We start from the raw sequence: 21,108 nt of genomic DNA, 5'->3' as shown, positions 1-21,108 counted from the left end.
GGGGGTTAGGTATAGGACAGATGTTAGGGGTAGGTTCTTTACTCAGCGAGTCGTGAGTTCGTGGAATGCCCTGCCAGTAGCAGTGGTGGACTCTCCCTCATTATGGGCATTTAAGCGGGCATTGGATAGGCATATGGAGGATAGTGGGCTAGTGTCGGTTAAGTGGGCTTGGATCGGCGCAACATCGAGGGCCGAAGGGCCTGTACTGCGCTGTATTCTTCTATGTTCTATGTTCTAATAAAGTTGTAAACAGTGCAAAGTTTTCTGAAAGTAGAAACCAAATACCAAGGCAAAACAAATGTAACTAAGAACAAGAGACAAAAGACTCTTGAACATTGCAAAGATAATAAGCATTACATTTCAGCTACGTTTGCAAAAGTTGTAAATCAAAAATGAATGTAAGTTATAACATAGCTTGACCTTCCCCAACACTTTCCTCCCTCTCCCCAATGAATTTTACTTCCACAGGAGGTTAGTATTCCTGTGGGTGTTCTCGCACCAAGAACTCGTGACATGTACAGGGTCCAGTTAGAAACCAAAAGTTATCAACTTTTACTTCCTCAAAAGTGTACAAACATCACACTATATGCTCAGTTAATGTCTTAAGCTGCGAAGAAGTGAAAATTCCAGGAGATAAAATAGTTTTAACCACACAACGATGGGTGGGTGAGTTTCCTGGTTCATTTGGCGACAAGCAATAAGTTCATTGTTGTAAGGAAATAAGAAAAACAGAAGCTGTCTCAGCTCCTTCTACCAGGAAATTCCAGGCAAGTTAATAAATTCTGTTTTCAACTAAAGAATTCCTTTAGAAAAAGCAGAATATTACAGATGCTGGAATTCTGAAATGAAAACAGAAAATACGAGAACCACTCAGCAGACCATAGCAGTATCTATGGAGAGAAAAACAGTTAAAGATGCAAGCAAATAAACTTTCATCAGACTGGGGCAGGGTAGAATGGAATAAGTTTTGAGATAGGAATGGGTAGGACAAAGGCAAAAAAAGTCTGCAATTGAGTGAAATACAGGCAGGTTTGATCAGCACAAAAGATTGTCTCTTCCAGGTCCAAATGAACAATTAAAACGGTCAAGACAATAAATAAAAGATGTGCCCAGAGCTGATTGTGAGCAAAAGACTAAGCAAAAGACCAAACATTGCATGGAAAAGGGCATAAAGGTATATCATCAAACACAGTTTTATACAACCACTGGCAAGTTGTACTGTCTCCTACAGGACAAAAGGAGCAGTGTAAACCTGACAAGGAACAAAGCTAAAGATCACACAACACCACCTGATGAAGAAGCAGCGCTCCAAAGGTTAGTGCTTCCAAATAAACGTGTTGGACTATAACCTGGTGTTGCGTGATTTTTAACTTTGTCCACCCCAGTCTAACACCGCCATCTCCGAATCAAGGGACAAAACCACCTCTATCACCAAACCCTTTTGAAGGTTCCATGCATGATAAGTTCAGACATGATCACATCTGTAATATTAATACTGCTGAGAATATTGCAGAGTTTGCAATCTTTCTGCCTTGTGACATGCTGTAGATAGTGTGACCATAAGCCTCAGATTCCACAGAAACATTTTCCTACTAATTTCCTGATTTCAGACAGGAGTGAGAGAGAATGAGAGAGAGAGAGAGACAGAGAAGACTGCCATCTCTTGATATGACTGAGCAACCAGCGCAAATCTTGGCAATGCACATGTTTTAGAAGTTAGTACAGAGTTGGGATTAACATGTGCTAAGTAATCTGGAAGTAAGTGGCCACAGCCATGCCTGAGGTCACAGATGTTTGATCTACCAATTCTTAGTAGCCGGAAGTTGCAAGCAAGTGCTGCTTCAGCAGCCTCAGATGAGCACCTCTATCGGGTAGCCGGCAGGGGAACGTTGTATTAGCATTCGCATCGAGATGCTACGTGCATTAGTTGACAGAGGGCATCTATTGCTCTCATGCCTGTTACTGCCTTTCTATAATAGATCACAGAGACATCTACCATGTGTATGATAATACTCTCCCAATACAAAAATACCTTCAAAAATATGTTGGAGTACTTTCATATACTTTCCAGTGTTAGAAATTCAATAAATTTTACTTGACTGCCAACCTTGGCCCTTAAAATAATACTTTTGCAGGGCTAGTCTTACGGTCTGGTTATTCTTCTCTTTCTAAAGAATGAGCAATGATACTGTCTGCACTGGGGGAATAGGTCTCAGGCTGCCTAGTGCTTCTAGAAGCTCCCAAGCTAATTTCTTTTCCAATGTCTGAGTGAGGATTCTTTGCTATGACTGTTTGAAGAGACACATTAGTGTTTACCTTATGCACACACATCACAGCTTCCGTGGAAAAGTGGTGGCTTAAAAATGAATCCCGATAATCATGAACTGCCGTTTGAAAGGTCTGTGGGCAGCTGTGAGCATGAAGAATATTGAGCACCGTTCTTTCATTGCTGACTGTGAGTTTTCAGTCTGTATATTTTCAAAAAGCCTCCATTTAAGACCATCAAGTCTGACAGCAGAGGCTTGGGAATAAATTGGTCCCTTTCTAGGAAATATTGTACGCTATATATGAGTGGAAATATGATAATATTCTTTTGTTTTAGTATCAGGCATAAACATAAAACTGACAAAATAACACAACAGAGTACTGACAACCCACAAGATACCATAAGAGAAATGACAACTACAATGAGTAATTTACAAATCTTTTCGATACAAAAGATAATGGGTTTTTGCAAAGACAAAACTTATTCTTGACCTTATCAAGAGCAAATTAGGATGAGCAATAAATGCTAGCTTTGCCAGTAATGCTCATATCCCAGAAACAAATGTACAAAAAAAATGACACCATAGGCCTTAAGTGATTTTGGATCAGAACAGAACTTGTTTTAAACTGAAAATGAAACATATATTAAATTTTGTAATGAGCCATGAGCCAAATTTGGTTAATTATATGACATTAAGAGAACATTCATCTAAAAACAATCATAATTCAATTGAAATGAATGTTAGCTTTGAAAAGAAAGAAGCATGGCACGGTTAATAAGAAGTTAGATTTTGCTGCAGATTACTCAAATAGGATAAGAAAGATATGAATGAAACTAGACAAAACTCTTATTAAAAATACAGATAGTAGTGGGAGGTGTTCATAAAGAATTTAACTTAAAGCAGCAGTAGTATATTTCCCTAATACGCAAATGGAGCAGTCATAATTGACAAAAAAGTGAGGTAAAATTTCAGGAAAGAGGAAAGAGTGAAAGAACATTTCAGGCCCAAAGAAGGTGAAGTGTTAAGAATAGCAAAAGAAGTCAAAGGAAAAGGACAAAAATAAGTGGCTAAAGTAAATGTTGGTCCTTTAGAGAATGAGAAGGGGCAGTTAGTTATGGGATATGACGAAATGGCTGATTGAACAGGTACTTTGCATTAGTCTTCACAGTGGAGGATACTAATAACATGCCAGTAAGTGACAAGGAGACAAAGGTAGGTCAGGACCTGGAAACAATCATTATCACGGAGGAGGTAGTGTTGGGTAAGCTATTGGAGCTAAGGATGGCCAAGTCTCCTGGCCCTGATGAGTGCACCGCAGGGTACTAAAAGAGATGGCGGGAGAAATAATAAATGCACTTGTGATAATTTTCCAAAATTTGCAGCACTCTGGGGCAGTTCCAGCACATTGGAAAACAGAAAACAGGAAAAGGGAGGTAGACAAAAAATGGGGAATTATAGACAGTTATCTTAACCTCTATACTGGGGAAGATGCTTGAGTATATTATCAAGGAAGAAATAGCAAAGCATCTAGATAGAAATTGTCCCACTGGGCAGATGGAGCATGGGTTCATGAAGGGCAAATCATGCTTTTGGAAATCTATGAAGACATTCCGAGCAAGGTGGATAACGGGAACCTAGTGGATGTGGTGTACATAGATTTCCAAAAAGCCTTTGACAAGGTATCACACAAGAGGCTGCTGCATAAGATAAAGATGCATTGCATTAGAGGTATAGTTTTGGATGGATAGATGATTGGTTGATTAACAGGAAGCAAACAGTGGAGATAAATGAGTGCTATTCTGGTTGGCAATCAGTAACTATTGGTGTGTCTCAGGGATTAGTGTTGGGACCACAATTATTCAATTTATATAGATGATTTGGAGTTGGGGACCACATGTGGCATGTCAAAGTTTTTAGATGACACAAAGGTGAGTGGCAGAGAAAAGTGTGCAGAGGACTGGGAAACTTAGCAAAGGAACATAAATACTTTAAGTGAGTGGGCAAAGATCTTGCAAATGGAATACAATATTAATAAATGTGAAGTGATACATTTTATTAGGAGTAACAGTGAAAAGGATTATTATTTGAAAGGTAAAAGGTTGCAACATCCTGCAATGCAGAGGGACCTGGGTGTCCTTGTGCATGAATCACTGAAGGCTGGTCTGCAGGTCATAGTCATAGAGATGTACAGCATGGAAACAGACCCTTGGGTCCAACCCGTCCATGCCAACCAGATATCCCAACCCAATCTAGTCCCACCTGCCAGCACCTGGCACAACAAGAAATTAAGAAGGCAAATGGAATTTTGACCTTCATTGCTAAAGGGATTGAGTTTAAAAACAGAAGGTAATGTTGCAGCTGTACAATGTGCTGGTGAGGCCACACCTGGAGTACTGTGTACAGTTTTGGTCTCCTTACTTGAGAACGGATGTACTGGCACTGGAGGGGGTGCAGAGGAGATTCACTGGGTTGATTCTGGACTTGAGAGGTTTACTTATGAGGAGAGACTGAATAGACTGGGAATATATTCATTGGAATTCAGAAGAATGAGGAGGGTTCTTATAGAAATATATAAAATTATGAACAGAATGGATAAGATAGAAATAAGGAGGATGTTTCCACTGGCATTTGAAACTAGGACAAGAGAACATAGCCTCAAGATTAGAGGGAGCAGAGTTAGGACTGAATTGAGGATCTTCTTCACCCAGAGGGTTGTAAAACTATGGAATTATTTGCTCAGTGACGTAGTTGACACTACTTCATTAAACGTTTTAAAGCTAAGGTAGATTCTTTTTGAACAATAAAGTAATTAAGGGATACAGTGAGAGGGAGGGTAAGTGGATCTGAGTCCATGAAAAGATCAGCTATGATCTTATTGAATGGCGGAGCAAGCTCGAAGGGTCAGATGGCCTACTCCTGCTCCTAGTTCTTATGGTCTTATGGACACAAAGTAATTGAGCACTCAAAACAATTCTGGGCTTTATAAAGGCTAGGTCATATTAACAAACTTAAGTTAATTTTTTTGAATAAGTACTAACCTAGTAACAGTGAAATGACTATGAGTTCAATCTATATGGGACTTCCAAAAGCCATTTGATATTGTTTCACATTTAAGTCTTTTAACTAAGATCAAAGCTCATGAAATTGAAAAATACTGATCTATTTGAAAGATTGATACATTTGAGAAAGTTGGAAATGCAGTGATAACGGATGATAATTTGAAGCAAGGGTTTCTGCTTCAATCTAAATCACTAACATGTTTATTATTGCTTTAGATATTAGGAGTGAGACCCATACATTCAAGTTTATTATGGAGATCAAACATAATTTTTCTAAGTGGACATAACTGGGACAGATGGATAAGTCTGAGGACCTCCATTTTAGAATAAAAAAGAAATATTAGAGATAACTTTTTCAGATTGTGACAATGTAAAAAGTGGAGGACCAAAGAGATTTAGTGGCACATTTACATCATTAAAAAGTAATAGGTACAAAGGAAAAATCAGAGAAGCAACTAAGTGTTCACTTCAATAACTAGATGACAAGAATACAACAGTGAGAAAGATTTTCTACAATTACGGTTCAGCCATATCTACAGCATAATGTACAGCTCTGGGAACATGACCTCATGAAGGATATATCAGTAGCATAAACTAATCTGCTGTTATATTAAATGTTGGGATGAGACTTAGATGTTATATCAACAAAAGGTTATGGGGAAAATTAATGGAGCCTTTTAAAATTTTTGAAAAGAATTGATCTGGTGGATTGAATTAATTCTTCTTGCCAAGAAAAAACATTTTGGACACAGAGACCTAACTATAAAAATCAGATCAAGGTTATTCATAACAGCATTTATGGTACATTGCCTTGCACAAAGTATAGATGTGAATATTTCTCCACCAAAAAAAATGATTCCAGCTCAATTAATATTTTAAAATCTGAACTCAACATATTTTTACTTATCAAAAGCATTGACGGATAAGGAGACAAGGGAGGTGGGTAAGGATAGGATATAGATCAATTGTGATCTCACTGAATAGCAACACAGGTTCAAGAGATGAATGGCTTGCTCCTGATTTTATAATGTACAGGCTACATACAGAAGGCAGAATGTGAAGGAATTTCATAAATGGCTCAACAATGAATGAATATAGAGCCTGAGTTCTTGCTAATGTAAGAATGTAAATGGTCCACATCAGATTCATTAGTAGACTGCCTTCTTTGACTTTTGTAACTAAACTAAGATGCTCTGTATCAAAAGTTTAACTTTCTTTTAAACATTTCAGTTAGTGTTAGCTTTATGACTCAGGAGCAACCTTGCAACGTGGTCATGGAGCTGTATATCATCGACTTCAAATGGAACAGCATGGACAAAGTTATAACAAACTAGAAAAAACAAACTTCAAGACAAACCAAATCAACTTCCTACAGATACATAAACACAAGTCCCTTCTGCCAGATCTACTGAATCTCTGATCTAACAACAGCCAGCAAAGAAAATTCAAGATCATCGGTTTTCATTAATTATGTCTATATTTTATCATGGACTTTCCTATTATACCTATTGAAACAGATGAAACAAGTGAAAGGTTTGGGGAGGGTAGTAGAAGTAGGAAAATTGTGCAGTAAATGTTATAAAAAAGACAACTCATTTGAGAATATATGCAACTGTTAATCATTGTTTCTGAAGAGGAGAAAAGCTTGGGGATGGGTATCATGGAAACTCTTCAGGAACCCGGAGCAATCTTGGAATGATGGCATGGAGCTGCACATCACAGAATATAAATAGGATCATGTGGATGGAGTCAGGACAGACTGGAAGGAACATTCCAAGACAAATCAGGGTAACACACTGTATAAGAAACACAGCATACCTAGGCAAGTATGTACAAAGATGATAGTTTAATCCTTCCCTAATACATCAGAGCCTTGTATGTCAATGATTCTTATATACAAGTTAGTACTAGTGTATAATAAATAGTTTAACATTGAAGACTAACCCCTAAGATTGAATTTCTTCTTGACCAGTCTGTTTTAGACCAAACCTCTCAGCACATTGACATAGAGGCTAGCATTGCTGCTTCACAGTGGTGGGGCCCAGGATCAATTTCAGCCTTGGGCGTCTGTCTATGTGGAGTTTGTTCATTCTCCCTGGGTCTGTATGGGTTGCTAGTGGGTGCTCCGGTTTCCTCCTACAGTTCAAAATATATAGTTTAGGTGGATTGGCATTCTAAAAATAAGCCTGTACTGTCCAGGAATGTCTAAATGAGGGGCTGGGATACAGTTTGGGGTGCATCCGGATGGGAAGCCCTTCGGAGGGTCAGTGCAGATTCAATGAGCTGAATAGCCTCTATTTGCACTGCACGGATTCTATAATTCAAACAGTGCCTCCAGCCACATGACAATAGTTACAAACACTTGGCATATATGTCTCAAATTACCTTCCATCTTGTTTTAATTGGGGCACTAAACGTGTTAGGATGATCAGAAGTAAGAACAAGATCACTAACAGTATTTACAAAACACATTGATTCTGTATCAAAGAGGACAGAAAATAAGTAAAACTCAGGAAATAAAATGTGATTGAAAATACATCAAAACAAAATCAGTCCTTAAATGTCTCAATATTTAATGTTTAAATACATTTAGGACATTAAAAAAGCTAACGTTAGCATTTTCTACTCAAATATTCATTATTTTTAAAAGGAATTGAATAACTATTTTCATTAGTTTGGTTGGTTTAGGCAAAGAAATGATTTAATTTATTTTCTTTTGAAAGAAGAATTTGTCAGCAAGCCAGTTGCAAATTCTGCAAAATATAAAATATGGCAGAATTTCAAACTCTGCCTCATGTCTTTTTACAGATTTAGATAGTGTATTTTCTGAAGGATAGTGTTAGCTACATCTACATTTCAGCAGAGTTAAAGACGAGAGATGAATAAATACTTTAACATCTGCCCAGGAAGCCAAATGCTTTTGGTTTGGCCAGCGATTTTCATAGGATTTGAGAAAGCTCTCTTTGGAAAAAAACATTCCCATTGCCAATTTTTGGTGCAAATTTGCCCATTTCAACACCAATGCAAAACTTGCTGTAGCATTTGGGCAGAAATTAGTATGTGTTGTACCTGAAACAGGCACATCCAAAAAATGGGCAGTACACATACCAATTTAGTACTGATGCAGTCTACCCCAATGTGTGCTGGTCCCTGTGTTAAAGCCTGGGGATCAGGTTGAGTACCTTGAACAGATGACCTGTCGGCCTTTAAATATATTAAGCAAAGAGGAAATTACATTGTAGAATCCCTTGAGCAGAACTTGCTCCATTGTAAGGTAATGTTATTAAGAACTTGCAAGTGGTCTCTATGGCTACTGATCGCAAGTTATGAAGCCAGAAGGAATAGGGGGAGGTTCCCTTGGATATCAGACTCCTGCCAGATTGTCAACCCACCAGTTTACTGTTCTCTGATTCCTCCATCAATCACTGCCAACTCTCCCCTCCCAGGAACTTAACACAAGGGCACCAAATTCAAATGTTTCTTCTGGAACAAACTGCTTAAGGAGGCATTAGGAATAAAATGCCAGATCCAATTTTGAATAAAAAATGGCTTATCTGACATTATGAGACTTGGGTGGAATTTGAAGAGAGCTCAGAGAATCAAACAGCATAGGCTGAAACATTTTGAAGTACAAGCATAAACAGGCGAGATGCAGCCTTAACAAGAAATTATTGCGGAACTGCAGTTACACAAGAGAGATTTTGACAAAGTGGGTACTTTCTCTGAATCAATTTAGGCTACCTTTAAAAGGCACTAAGATAATTAAATTTTACATATTAGAAACAGAGAATGCAATCGAACATTAAATCATTTAAAAAAATAAACAGTTTAAAAATGGTGAGTTCAAGTCAGGCTCACTTTTGAGAGAAAGGCATTTTAGGTTGCTTTTTTTTGACACAATCTATCCAATAGTGCATCATAAACGGTGCAGCTGGCTGAATCGCTCCCCTCCCCGGGGTAGGAAATGTGCTGGAGAGAAGGGGTGATCAGTGACATTTCTGAAGTGCCTGACCTCACCAACACCTCCCTGACAGATGGGGAAAGTGGTTGCCATCCCATGACCGGCCCTGCCTGCAAAGTTAGCGGGTGGCTCCATTTGCCCAACCTGGGAACAGTAGGAGACATAACCTCTGAAAACCAACCTCCTGCATTTGACTCAGACTCCACTCTCCCTGTGAACCTCACCTACAACAAGTAAAAGAGAACCACTTACTTACTCACCACTGCATCCCCTGGAAACTTGGCTTTAACCAACTGGCTGCTTCTGGGTCCTAAAGCCTGTCTCTTTTTATTAATCCACTCACATGATATGGACGTCACTGCTAGGCCAGCATTTATTGCCTGTGGCTAATTGCCCGAAGGGCAGTTAAGACTCAACCACATTGCTATGAGTCTGGAGTCATCTGTAGGCCAGCCCAGGTAAGGATGGTAGATTTCCTTCCCTAAAGGGCTTTAGTGAACCAGATGGGTTTTTCCGACAATTGACAACAGCTTCGTGGTCATTGTTAAGATTCTTAATTGCAGATACTTTATTGATTTGAACCCAAACACCCAGAACATTATTTGAGTTTCTGCATTAATAATCTATTGAGAATCCCACTAAGTCATCCTCTGGTTATCAGCTACTGGTGAGGCAGGACACCACTCTGAAGGCCTGTGACTTGCTCAGAAATTTGGAAGTGACCTTCTAATGAACTCATCGGCTTGCAACTTGGCATATATTTTCAGTGTGGGAGCAATGGTTCACACATCACTGAATTGACACCCCTTCGCTGTTAGCGAAGAACTGCAACTGGATTACTATTCTGACATGGTTCAGTTGGTAGTATTTTCACTTCTGAATTTCAAGGTTCCAGATTCCAATCTCATTCCAGGGCTAGAGCACCAGCAAAGGCAGAGAAATAAAGAGGTGGAGTATTCATCAATAAGATACTGGGTGTGAAGGCTGAGTGCAGTTTGATGGGGACAAGATGTATCCATTCTGAACAAGGGGCAGCAAGTACCCTGTCCTTAGCTACATTTCATTTCAACACCCTCCCTAACATACCACATTCCCATGCCCAATGCTCACACTGGACCTGCATTTTGTCACTGTGGAACGTCACATGCAAGGAATCACTTGGACAATTTCAACTGAATTCTTACTTACAGGCCTCAAAAGTGAAACATAAATAAAACTAATAAAGGCTTTGGTTTACTCCCAAAATACCAACCAAATGCAGCATTTTAACCAATGATTATTTTACATTCCATGTCTGTCTGCTGCTCCCAGCTCTCATCAACTCCTGCCATGTGTCAATCCAATTGTTTTCATTCACACCAAGCATTTGGATATTGCTGGCTGGCCAGCATTGATTCCCCTTGAGAAGGTGGTGGTTGTGAGTTGCATTATTGATGTGCTGCAGTCCCCATGCTGTAGGTTGACCCACAATGCCCTTAGGGAGGGATTTCCCGGATTCTGTCCCAAGGTACTGTTCCTGTCAGTTTTCCAGTGGCTGATGCAGCTGAGATCTGTCATGCACAAGAGGAGCTTCCACTTCCTACAGCCCTGCAAGAGTAACTGTCGCCCACTTCCTGCACTGGACTCAAACATAACCCACCCCCCCCCCCAAAACGTGTACACCTCAAGGATGGCTTAGCACTTGGACTGCATGCAGTCCATGCCCAAGGCTGAGAATACTGCATCCCCTCACCCTCACAGCTTTGACTGGACTGAGAACTACTCTTAACAGTTTCTGACGGGACTATTTGGGTGATATATGTAGAGTCTGTTTGCTGCACAACAGCTGGCATATGTTGTAGGTGTTAGAATGACATCTCAGTGCACCACCCATAAATATAACATGATGATAACAACATCTAATGACAAGCAGCCTGTCTGAGTGCCTGTGCTAAGGATAACCTCAGTATGGAGGTAATGATAGCTTTTGGAACTGGCTGATTGGCCAATCTACTACAAGGCTCGGCACGGCATGGATGCTGCAAGTAGGAATTAAGTGAGTGAACACTAAGATATCACATGATCAGCCCTAGCATACAACCTGGAGGTGGGTCTATTTCTCTACTCAAAAGGAGTCCTTGCAGCAGCCTTTCAATGTTAGTTGCCAATGCCCCCTACAATGCAGGTCTGTGCTTCCTATGAGACCTGCAAACGTATCGGGAAGATGCCATGATGGTCAAAAGAGGGTTAGTCAATGTCAGATGCCAATATAAATGGACAGGGGTTGCATGTACCCATGCATCATGCCCTGAGATGTTGTTTGGTGCTGAACAACATGGAGGCTTTCCACAGTAAGATTAAGTTGCCAGGTACCTACTCTAACTTCCACATCAAGGTTTGTTCATATCGAGTATGCTCAGCACCTTTGATAATATAGGAAGTTGAATATTAATTAGGTGAGTTGCAGCATTAGTAAGACATTTAACAAGCTTTTATCCCTTTAATTGGCCACTTGCTGATATTTAGTAAGAAAGTTGCCTCATCGGCCCGCAAATTCATAAACGATGCTGCAAATTGCTCAAAACATCGAGACTAGTTCAAAGCACAGCAGGGTTTATTCTCTGGTGACCTGCCAATATTTTCTTTAACTTTTTGCTAGAAAGTTATCAGTAATGTTCAACCCAGGGAAATATGCAGAACTGCTTGAAATATTTCACAAATTTTACTCTGTGATGAGAACTAATATTACAGATAGCATTGGACTCAGAAGGATCAAGTGTTAATAGTTTCAAGGCTAAATTATGAAACATTAATCAGGAGACTGAATTCTTTGACGTGACTACCATAAAAAAAAGATCATGGCCCTTGGGGAAAAAGAGGCAGTTTTCTACAAGATGTGTTCATTTCAGCAAAAACACTGACAGATTTAGCCTCTAAAAGCAAGGATATGACAACCTGGTCACAACACATTAGGGTGCAGCTACGCAAATGCAGCAGCTGCTCATAAATATTGAAACAATTTAACAAAATGAGAACTACAATATAAAGACTGGAACACAGTTAATGTTTTAAGATGGTTTGTCTGGCAACAGCCACAATAAAATCATCTGAACATTTATGAGGGACATAATCCAAAAATCAAAGAGGTGATTAATGAGCAACGTGGATGCTTAACTGAAAAAGTGAGTTATCAATTAATTTGGCTTTGAGAATATGTCTAATAATTGGATAAATTATTACCACCTCATATCACAACATGATTAAAAAATCAATCTCTTGAATAAAATGGTATTGCCCATCTTTATTGTCCAACAACTTAAGGTGAGTTTGGTCTGTTTTCTCTATGAGATTTATGAAAATATTTGACATCCTCAACATTTTTCCTATAGTTATTGCTACCAAAATAAATGTGTTTGGGAATTATTCTTGGACACCCCCTCCAGACTGGAAGTTTTTTTTTCAACAAACGCATTGCTGTTCACATGAATAATTGAATTATTCAACTCCTAATTTGAACATTAATAATAAAGGGTAGCTGGCACAGCCTTTGCAACAAAAAATTACTTTGTAATAAAAGCTGGTCCAATTCACTTCCAACTACCATGTTTACTCCTCAACTGTATCGATATTCTGCTGCTTAATATACCTGTTTATTCTAGTTACAGACACTTTAACCTCATGTGTGCATGGATATTTGTTTTCAAACTTGACTCAGCAAAACGTGAGGTCATGTTTTACCTTGCCTTATGTTTTATGCAAAATAAATGGTTTACAGTGTTCTCAAGGGATTTTCATTGCAAGTATATTTTACATTGAAAGAAGAGTTGTTTATTGTTTAATAAAAATAATAATTAACCCAATTATCTGCAAGAAATTTGTACACAATAATTGATCTCACATGACACAAGGCCAATCTTAAAATAGCATGGCTTGATCAGCTGAAAATATTCTTAATGGCAAGTGCATTTGTAGTAATTAATCAATAATCAATGAGGAGTAATTAATCAATTTTCAGGTCGACTATGGGATTTGGGAGGAGATGTAGAATCCAACAGTGCTTAGGTGGGATTATAGGAGGAACTTCCTGCCTCCCTGGAAGTGGTGAGAGTAGTGGCAAGCAGGGGAAAATAACTGGGCAAGTTGGTCCTGGCGAGATACTTGGCGAAAAGCGGGTAAAGTATTGGGCAAGGAAGGCCATTGGGAGCTTGCTCATGTCATCTGCAGCATCAATATTTTTCAGCGGCAGCAGCAACTCGAAGGGCAGGAGCTTGCACCAGGGGCCTGCCGGGAGCGGGGAGTCACTGATTGTGCTTTTAATTTTGAAGTCAGAGAGCAGAAGTTTCTGGGAAAGGAGGGACTTCTTATGTTTATTACCATCCTGCTATATAAGTCAGTATCTTCTCAACCCGACACCCTACTGTTGCAGGGCCTCCCACCCAACCAATCCTCTAACCTTAAGGACCAGGGACATATCAGGTAAGCGTCTCTTTTTTACTTTGTGACGAGGGGACTGGCAGAGATGGCAGTGCAGGGAGAGCAATGTTCTTCCTGCATGATGTTTGAGGTCAGGGACGCCATTAGAGTCCCAACCAAGTACATCTGCAGGAAGTGCACCCACTCTCGCCCCTCCAAAACAGTGTTAGGGAACTGGAGTGGGAGCTGGATGAACTTCGGATCATTTGGGAGGCAGAGGCTGTGATAGATAGGAGTTACAGGGAAGTAGTTACTCCGAGGCAAGAAGAAAGCTGGGTGACTGTTTTGAAAGGGGAAAAAACAGTCGGTAGAGGGATCCCCTGTGGTCGTTCCCCTGAAAAACATGTATACCGTTTTGGATACTGTTGAGGGGGACGACTTACCAGGGGCATGCAGTGGGGCCCAGGTCTCTGGCACAGAGTCTGTCCCTGTTGCACAGAAGGGAAGGAGGGAAAGGAGGAGAGTGTTAGTCATTGGGGACTCAATAGTTTGAGGCTCAGATAGAAAGTTTGTAGGGAACCAATGAGACTCGCAGTTGGTGTGTTGCCTCCCAGGTGCCAGGGTCCATGATGTCTCGGATCGTATCTTTGGGGTCCTGCCCAAGGAACAGAGAGAGATATCAGCTGAACACATGGCTGCAAGGATGGTGCAAGAGGGAGGGTTTCAGATTTTTGGATAATGGAGCTCATTCTGGGGAAGGTGGGACTTGTACAAACAGGACAGCCTTCACTTGAACCAGAGGGGTACTAATATCCTGGGTGGGAAATTTGCTGGTGCTTTTCGGGTGGGTATAAACTAGCTGAGCAGGGGGATGGAAACCGGAGGTGTAGTTGCAGTGCACAGGAGGATAAGAGTAGGAAGGACAGAGATAGGATTTCAGGGTTGCAGGAATGTGCTGGCAGACAGCAAACTGGTTTGAAGTGTGTCGACTTCAATGCCAGAAGTATCCGAAATAAGGCAGGTGAGCTTGCAGCATGGATAGGTACCTGGGACTTCGATGTTGTGGCCATTTTGGAGACATGGATAGAGCAGGATGAGGAATGGATGTTGCAGGTTCCAGGGTTTAGATCTTTCACTAAAAACAGGCAAGGCGGAAAAACAGATGGAGGCGTGGCCTTGTTAGTCAAAGATAGCATAACAGTGGCTGAGAGAATATTTGATGAGGACTCGTCTACTGAGGTAGTGTGGGCTGAGGTTAGAAACAGGAGAGTAGAGGTCACACTGCTTAGAGTTTTTTTTATAGGCCTCCGCAGAGTTCCAGGGAGGTGGAAGAGAGGATTAGCAAAATTATTCTGAGTAGGAGTGAAAGGAACAGGGTGGTCATTATGGGGGACTTTAACTTCCCCAAAATTGACTGGAAATGTTATAGCTCTAGTACATCAGATGGATCAGTTTTTGTCCAACGTGTACAGGAGGGTTTCCTGACACAGTATGTCGAAGGGCAGACAAGAGGGAAGGCCACACTGGATCTGGTGCTCGGTAATGAACCAGGCCAGGTGTTTGATTTAGTTGTAGGTGAGCACTTTGGACAGAGTGACCATAATTCAGTTATGTTTAGTTTAGTGATAGAATGGGGTAGCAAAATGCAGGGGATGCAGACAATGGAAATGTGGAGCTGGTTTAAGGAATAGATATTGCGTGTCCTTGATAGGTATATCCCTGTCAGGGAGGGAGGAAATGATAGGCAAGGGAACCGTGGTTTACTACAGAAATTGCATCTCTTGTTAAGAAGAAGGAGACTTATGTATTGATGAGGCAAGATGGTACAGATGAGGCGATGGAGAGTTACAGATCAGCTAGGAAGGATTTAAAGAGAGAGTTAAGAAGAGCAAAGAGAGGACACGAGCAGTCTTTAGCAAATAGAATAAAGGAGAACCCTAAAGCTTTCTATTGGTATGTGAGGAATGGTAGGAAAAGGGCCAGTCAAAGGCAGAAGTGGGAAGTTGAGTGTGGACCCTATAGAGATCAGAGAGGTGCTAAATGAACATTTCTCATCGGTGTTCACTCAGGAAATGGAGAATATTGTAGAGGAGAAGAATGAGGTATGAGATATTAGACTAGAAAGGATCGAGGTTAGTCACAAACAGGTGTTATCAATCTAGAAGGAGTGAAAATAGACAAGGGACCTGGACCAGATGGGATTTATCCGAGGATTCTCTGGGAAGCGAGGGAGGAGATAGCAGAGCCTTTGGCTTTGATATTTGAGTTATCATTGTCTACAGGTGTAGTACCTGAGGACTGGAGGATTGCAAATGTTGTGCCCTTGTTCAAGAAGGGCAGCAGAGATGACCCAGATAATTATAGCCCAGTGAGCCTTACTTTTGTTGTGGGAAAGGTTTTGGAAAGGATTATAAGAGATAAGACTTATAATCATCTAGCAAGCAATCATCTATTTGATTTCAGATATTCAACATGGTTTCGTCAAGGGCAGGTCGTGTCTCACAAACCTCATTGAGTTTCTTGAAAAGGTTACCAAGCATGTAGATGAGGGTAGGGCAGTTGACGTGGTATACATGGACTTCAGTAAAGCCTTTGATAAGGTTCCACGTGGTAGGCTGATGGAGAAAATGCAGAGGCATGGAATTGAAGGTGATTTAGCTGTTTGGATTAGAAACTAGCTTTCTGAAAGAAGGCAGCAAGTGGTGGTTGATGGAAAATATTCAGTCTGGAATCCAGTTACTAGTGGTGTGCCACAAGGATCTGTTTTGGGACCACTGCTGTTTGTCATTTTTATAAATGACTTAGACACAGGCATAGTGGATGGGTTAGAAAATTTGCAGACGACACTAAAGTCGGTGGAGTAGTGTCACAATGGAAGAATGTTACAGATTGCAGGGAGACTTGGATAAACTGCAGAATTGGGCTGAGAGGTGGCAAATGGAGTTCAATGCAGCTAAATGTGAGGTGATGCACTTTGGGAAGAATAACAGGAAGGCAGAGTACTGGGTCAATGGAAAGAATCTTGGTAATGTGGATGTGCAGAGGGATCTTGGAGTCCATGTACTTAGATCCCTGAAAGTTGCCACCCAGGTTGATAGTGCTGTTAAGAAGGCATATGTTGTGATAGGTTTTATTGGTAGAGGGACTGAGTTCCGGTACTGTAATATCATGCTGCAGCTATACAAAACGCTGGTGCAGCCACAAGTGGAATATTGTGTACAGTTCTGGTCACCCCATTACAGGAAGGATGTGGAAGCATTGGAAAAGGTGCAGAGGAGATTTACCAGGATGTTGCCTGGTCAGGAGGGAAGGTCTTATGAGGAAAGGCTGAGAGACTTGGGTCTGTTCTCATTGGCAAGAAGAAGGCTAAGGGGGGATTTGATAGAGACATATAAGATGATCAGAAGATTAGATAGGGTAGACAGTGAAAGACTTTTTCCTAGGATGAGGACATCAGCTCGTACAAGGGGCATAACTAAAAATTGAAGGGTGATAGATTTAAGACAGATGTCAGAGGCAGGTTCTTTACGCAGAGAGTGGTATGGCGTGGAATGTCCTACCTGCTAATGTAGTCAACTCAGCCACATTAGGGAGATTTAAACAATCCTTAGATAAGCACATGGATGATTTTGGGATAGTGTAGAGGGACGAGCTGAGAATAGTTCACAGGTTGGCGCAACATCGAGGGCCGAAGGGCCTATTCAGCGCTGTATTGTTTTATCTTCTAAAGAGGAGATGGATCAGTGTATTCCCTCAAAGGAAAGATAGGGCAAATAAATCCAGAGCTCTCCAGATGACAAAGGTGGCAGAGATCAAGATAAACAAGTTAAAGTGTGCGTATGACAGGTGTCGGTTAGAAAGTACAATTGGGTGGCAACATATTAGAGGCAAAGAGGAATTATCAGAATAGATTGGCAGCCAACACAAATGTAATACTGAAGTCTTTCGGCATACAGATGGTAAGAGTGACAAGAGGAGGAGCAGGGTTGATTAGAGACCAAAAGGGGATGTTGGAGCTTAGCTGAGGTATTAAATGAATACTTCGCACCTGTCTTTACTGAGGAGGGAGTTGCTACCCAGACCAAGTTGACAGAAGAGGAAACTCTGTCACTCCCTGCCTTCAAATTTGATAACGAGGAAGTATTAGATAGATAGTTGGCACTTAAAGTTGACAAAGCTGGGTGAGATATATCTGAGGAAATTAAAGGATGTGAAAGTGGAAATTGCAGGGCCTCTGCCCAAAATCTTTCCATCTTCCTTAGCCTCACCAGAGGTGACAGAAGACCAGAGAATTGCAAACATTACACGCTTGTTCAAAAAAGGTTATAGGAATAATCCAACAATTACAGACCAGTCAGCTTAACTTCAGGAAAGTTTGCAGATGATATGAAACTTGGAAGCAGTGTATACTATAAGGGGGATAGTGTACAACTTTAGAAGGATGTTGACAAGTTGGTGCAGTGGGCCGATAGGTATCAGATGATGTTTAATTCAGAAAAGTGTGCGGTGATGCATTTTGATAGGAAGAATATTTAAAGACAACTTCAAATGAGCATAATTTACATGGGTGCAGGAGCAGAAGGACTAAGGTGTATTTGTGCACAGATTTTTGAAGGTGACAGGATAGGTATACAGAGCAGTGAATTACGCATACAGTATTGTTACAGCTTTGTTACTAGGCATGGAATACAAGAGCAAGACGATGTTGCTGAGCTTGGACACGACACTTGTTAGACCTCAGCAGGAGTACTGTGTACAGTTCTATTCTCCACACTATAGGAAGGATGTGAACACATTGAAACTCCTCATCCCTGAAACCAGAGGATAGATCAGAGGTGGGATGTAGCCTGCAATGAAAGCTAATAAGTCTTTAGTTTTCAGATTCCCCAGTCGCCATGGGAGAACACCATTGATGAAAGGATGAGGCCCATAATTGGACAATGTTGCAACACTCCTACCTGATGAAATATCCCCTTGCCACCAAATTCGCCTCAGGTGAGGCTATGAAATTCCTGCCCAGCCATGTTATTCAATGGAGGGGAAAATGTATGGCCAGATGGTATATTCTGGTCAGCTTCCCAAAGATGGGGATCTCAAAGGCAGTCATACAGAAAGAGGTGGGGGTTAAAATGTTTCTGCAGATCTGATTCTCTTGTCTGCCACAAAGAGTCTATCTCCTTTTACAGGCTGTGTTGTAGCCACGCCAGGGACTTCATGTGCTAGCTGGAGGGGCAGTGGTAGGCATTTTCATTGCTGTTATTGGCTATCCCCCATCTATAGCTGTTTTACCCTTGAACTATCAGGTTTCCAAACAGCTTGGAGGCAGGTCAGAGCTAGCAAACTGGTTAGTGGCAGGAAATCCAGGGCCTGCCCATTTTTGGTCCCAAACACACAAACCACTGCGAATTCACTCCATACACTGGACAAACTCAAGGACAGTTTTGCACAAACGATGCACAAAACATGCTCGATAGGCTCAAGTTTCCTTAACATAGTTCATGTGTGCTTTTTGAGGTACGATAAAACAAAACACAAAAACAAAACACAAGTAAGTGTCACAGGCTGAAACATGATAGTCTATGTTCGATTGATTTGATTGGCCATCATATTAAAAACTGGGTTTTTTGTTCCAGATTTTTAACTACTATTTGACTTTTACATCTTTACAGTGCCCCAAATCACTTTACTGTCAATCACTGATGTTTGACATGTCATCACTTGTTAATTAGCTAGATTCAACAGACAGTTTGAACACAAGATTCTATCTTCAGAAAAATGAGATATATAACTCCATTGATCAATAAATGATGTTGGCTGAGGGCGGTAAGGGAGCCAGGATAACAGCAATCCTCTTCAGATTAGGCCATGTATATTTTACATTTAGTGTGGTCGGAAGGAAGGAACCTAGTCGAATGTTTTATTCAAAACATGGCACTCGAATTGTCCAGCAATCCTTCAATACTGCACTGTGATATGAACCTAGATTTTGTGGGCAAATGCAAGCATGAGGATTGAAAGAGCCAAAGAACCATAGTTAGGGATAACTAAAGATGTAGGAGAAAGTGAGGACTGCAGATGCTGAAGGTAAGAGTCAGGAGTGTGTTGCTGGAAAAGCACAGCAGGTCAAGCAGCATCCGAAGAGCAGGAGAGTCAATGTTTCAGGCATAAGCCCTTCCTGATGAAGGGATTGCTGCCTACCTGCTGTGCTTTTCCAGCACCACACTTTTTGATCCATAACTAAACATGTGCAAAGATAAAGATCTAGAAACCACAAACAATTTGAAAACACCAAGAAACAAGTGGCAGTAATTGTGGCATTGTTGTAAGCGTCTCTAACTTGTGCTCAACATGGTTTTCCTCAAACCTATCAATCTAAATAACATTCATAGAAACATAGACAACAGGAGCAGGAGGAGGAGGATATTTGGTTCTTTGAGCAATTCAATACCCTGTTCCCACTTTCTACCCATACAGTTTGATCCCTTTAGCTCTAAGAACTATATCTAATTCCTTTTAGAAAACATTTAATGTTTTGGCCTCAAAGTTTTGTGGTAGAGAGTTACACAGACTCTCTGGGTGAAGTATTGTCTCCTCATTTCAGTTCTAAATGGTCTACCTCATATCCTTAGATGGCAACCCCTGGTTCCAGATACCCTGTCATCCTTCCTGTCTAATCCTTTTAGAATTCTATGTTTCCAAGAAATCCCTTTTGTTCTTCTAAATTCCAGTGACTATAGCCCTCAGAGATCTAGTTTCTCTTCACACATGGATCCAAACATTGCAGGACTCAATCTAGTAAACCTTCAAAGCACTCCCTTTACAGCCAGAATATGCTTCCTCAGGTAAGGAGTCCACACCTACACACACTATTCCAGCTATGAGCTCATCAAGCCCCTGTACCATTGCAGCAATATATCACCACTTCTGTACTTGAACCCTCTCACAATGAAGGATAACATATCATTTATCTGCTTCACCACCTGCATGCTTACTTTCAGCAACTGGTGTACCTGAGTTACATTCCATATCCCCCTTTTCCAACTTATTACCAGTCAGATAATGAGCTACCTTGCTGTTTTTGCTTTCAAAATAGATAACCTCATATTTACCCACATTATATTGCATCTGCCCTATATTTGTCCACTCACTCAACTTGTCCAAATAATACTGAAGCATCTCTGCATCTGCTCACAGTTCATCCTCCCACCAGCTTTGTGTCATCTGCAAATTTGGAGGCATGACATTTAGTTTCATCATCTAAATCATGAATAGATATTGTGAATAGCTGGGTCTAAGCAGTGATCCCTGCAATACTCTAATAATCACTGGCCACCACTCAGAAAAAGACCTGTTTTGTTCTTACTCATTGTTTCCTGTCAACCAATTAGTTCTCTATCCATGTCGGTACATGCAAGTCACTACACTACCG

The 21,108-nt window shown here is 40.8% G+C and overlaps 1 protein-coding gene across 8 annotated transcripts in view; it reads right to left on the bottom strand.

The window, feature by feature from the left end:
- The window catches only part of gulp1a (GULP PTB domain containing engulfment adaptor 1a), a 379,864-nt gene that overhangs the window by 147,326 nt on the left and 211,430 nt on the right, over positions 1–21,108 (bottom strand). The gene's annotated exons all lie outside the window — the stretch shown is intronic.

The sequence above is a fragment of the Chiloscyllium plagiosum genome, chromosome 14 (assembly GCF_004010195.1).
Source record: "Chiloscyllium plagiosum isolate BGI_BamShark_2017 chromosome 14, ASM401019v2, whole genome shotgun sequence".
Classification (NCBI taxonomy): domain Eukaryota; kingdom Metazoa; phylum Chordata; class Chondrichthyes; order Orectolobiformes; family Hemiscylliidae; genus Chiloscyllium; species Chiloscyllium plagiosum.
The sequence above is the reverse complement of the archived record's forward strand: the minus strand, read 5'-3'. Positions and strand labels throughout refer to the sequence as shown.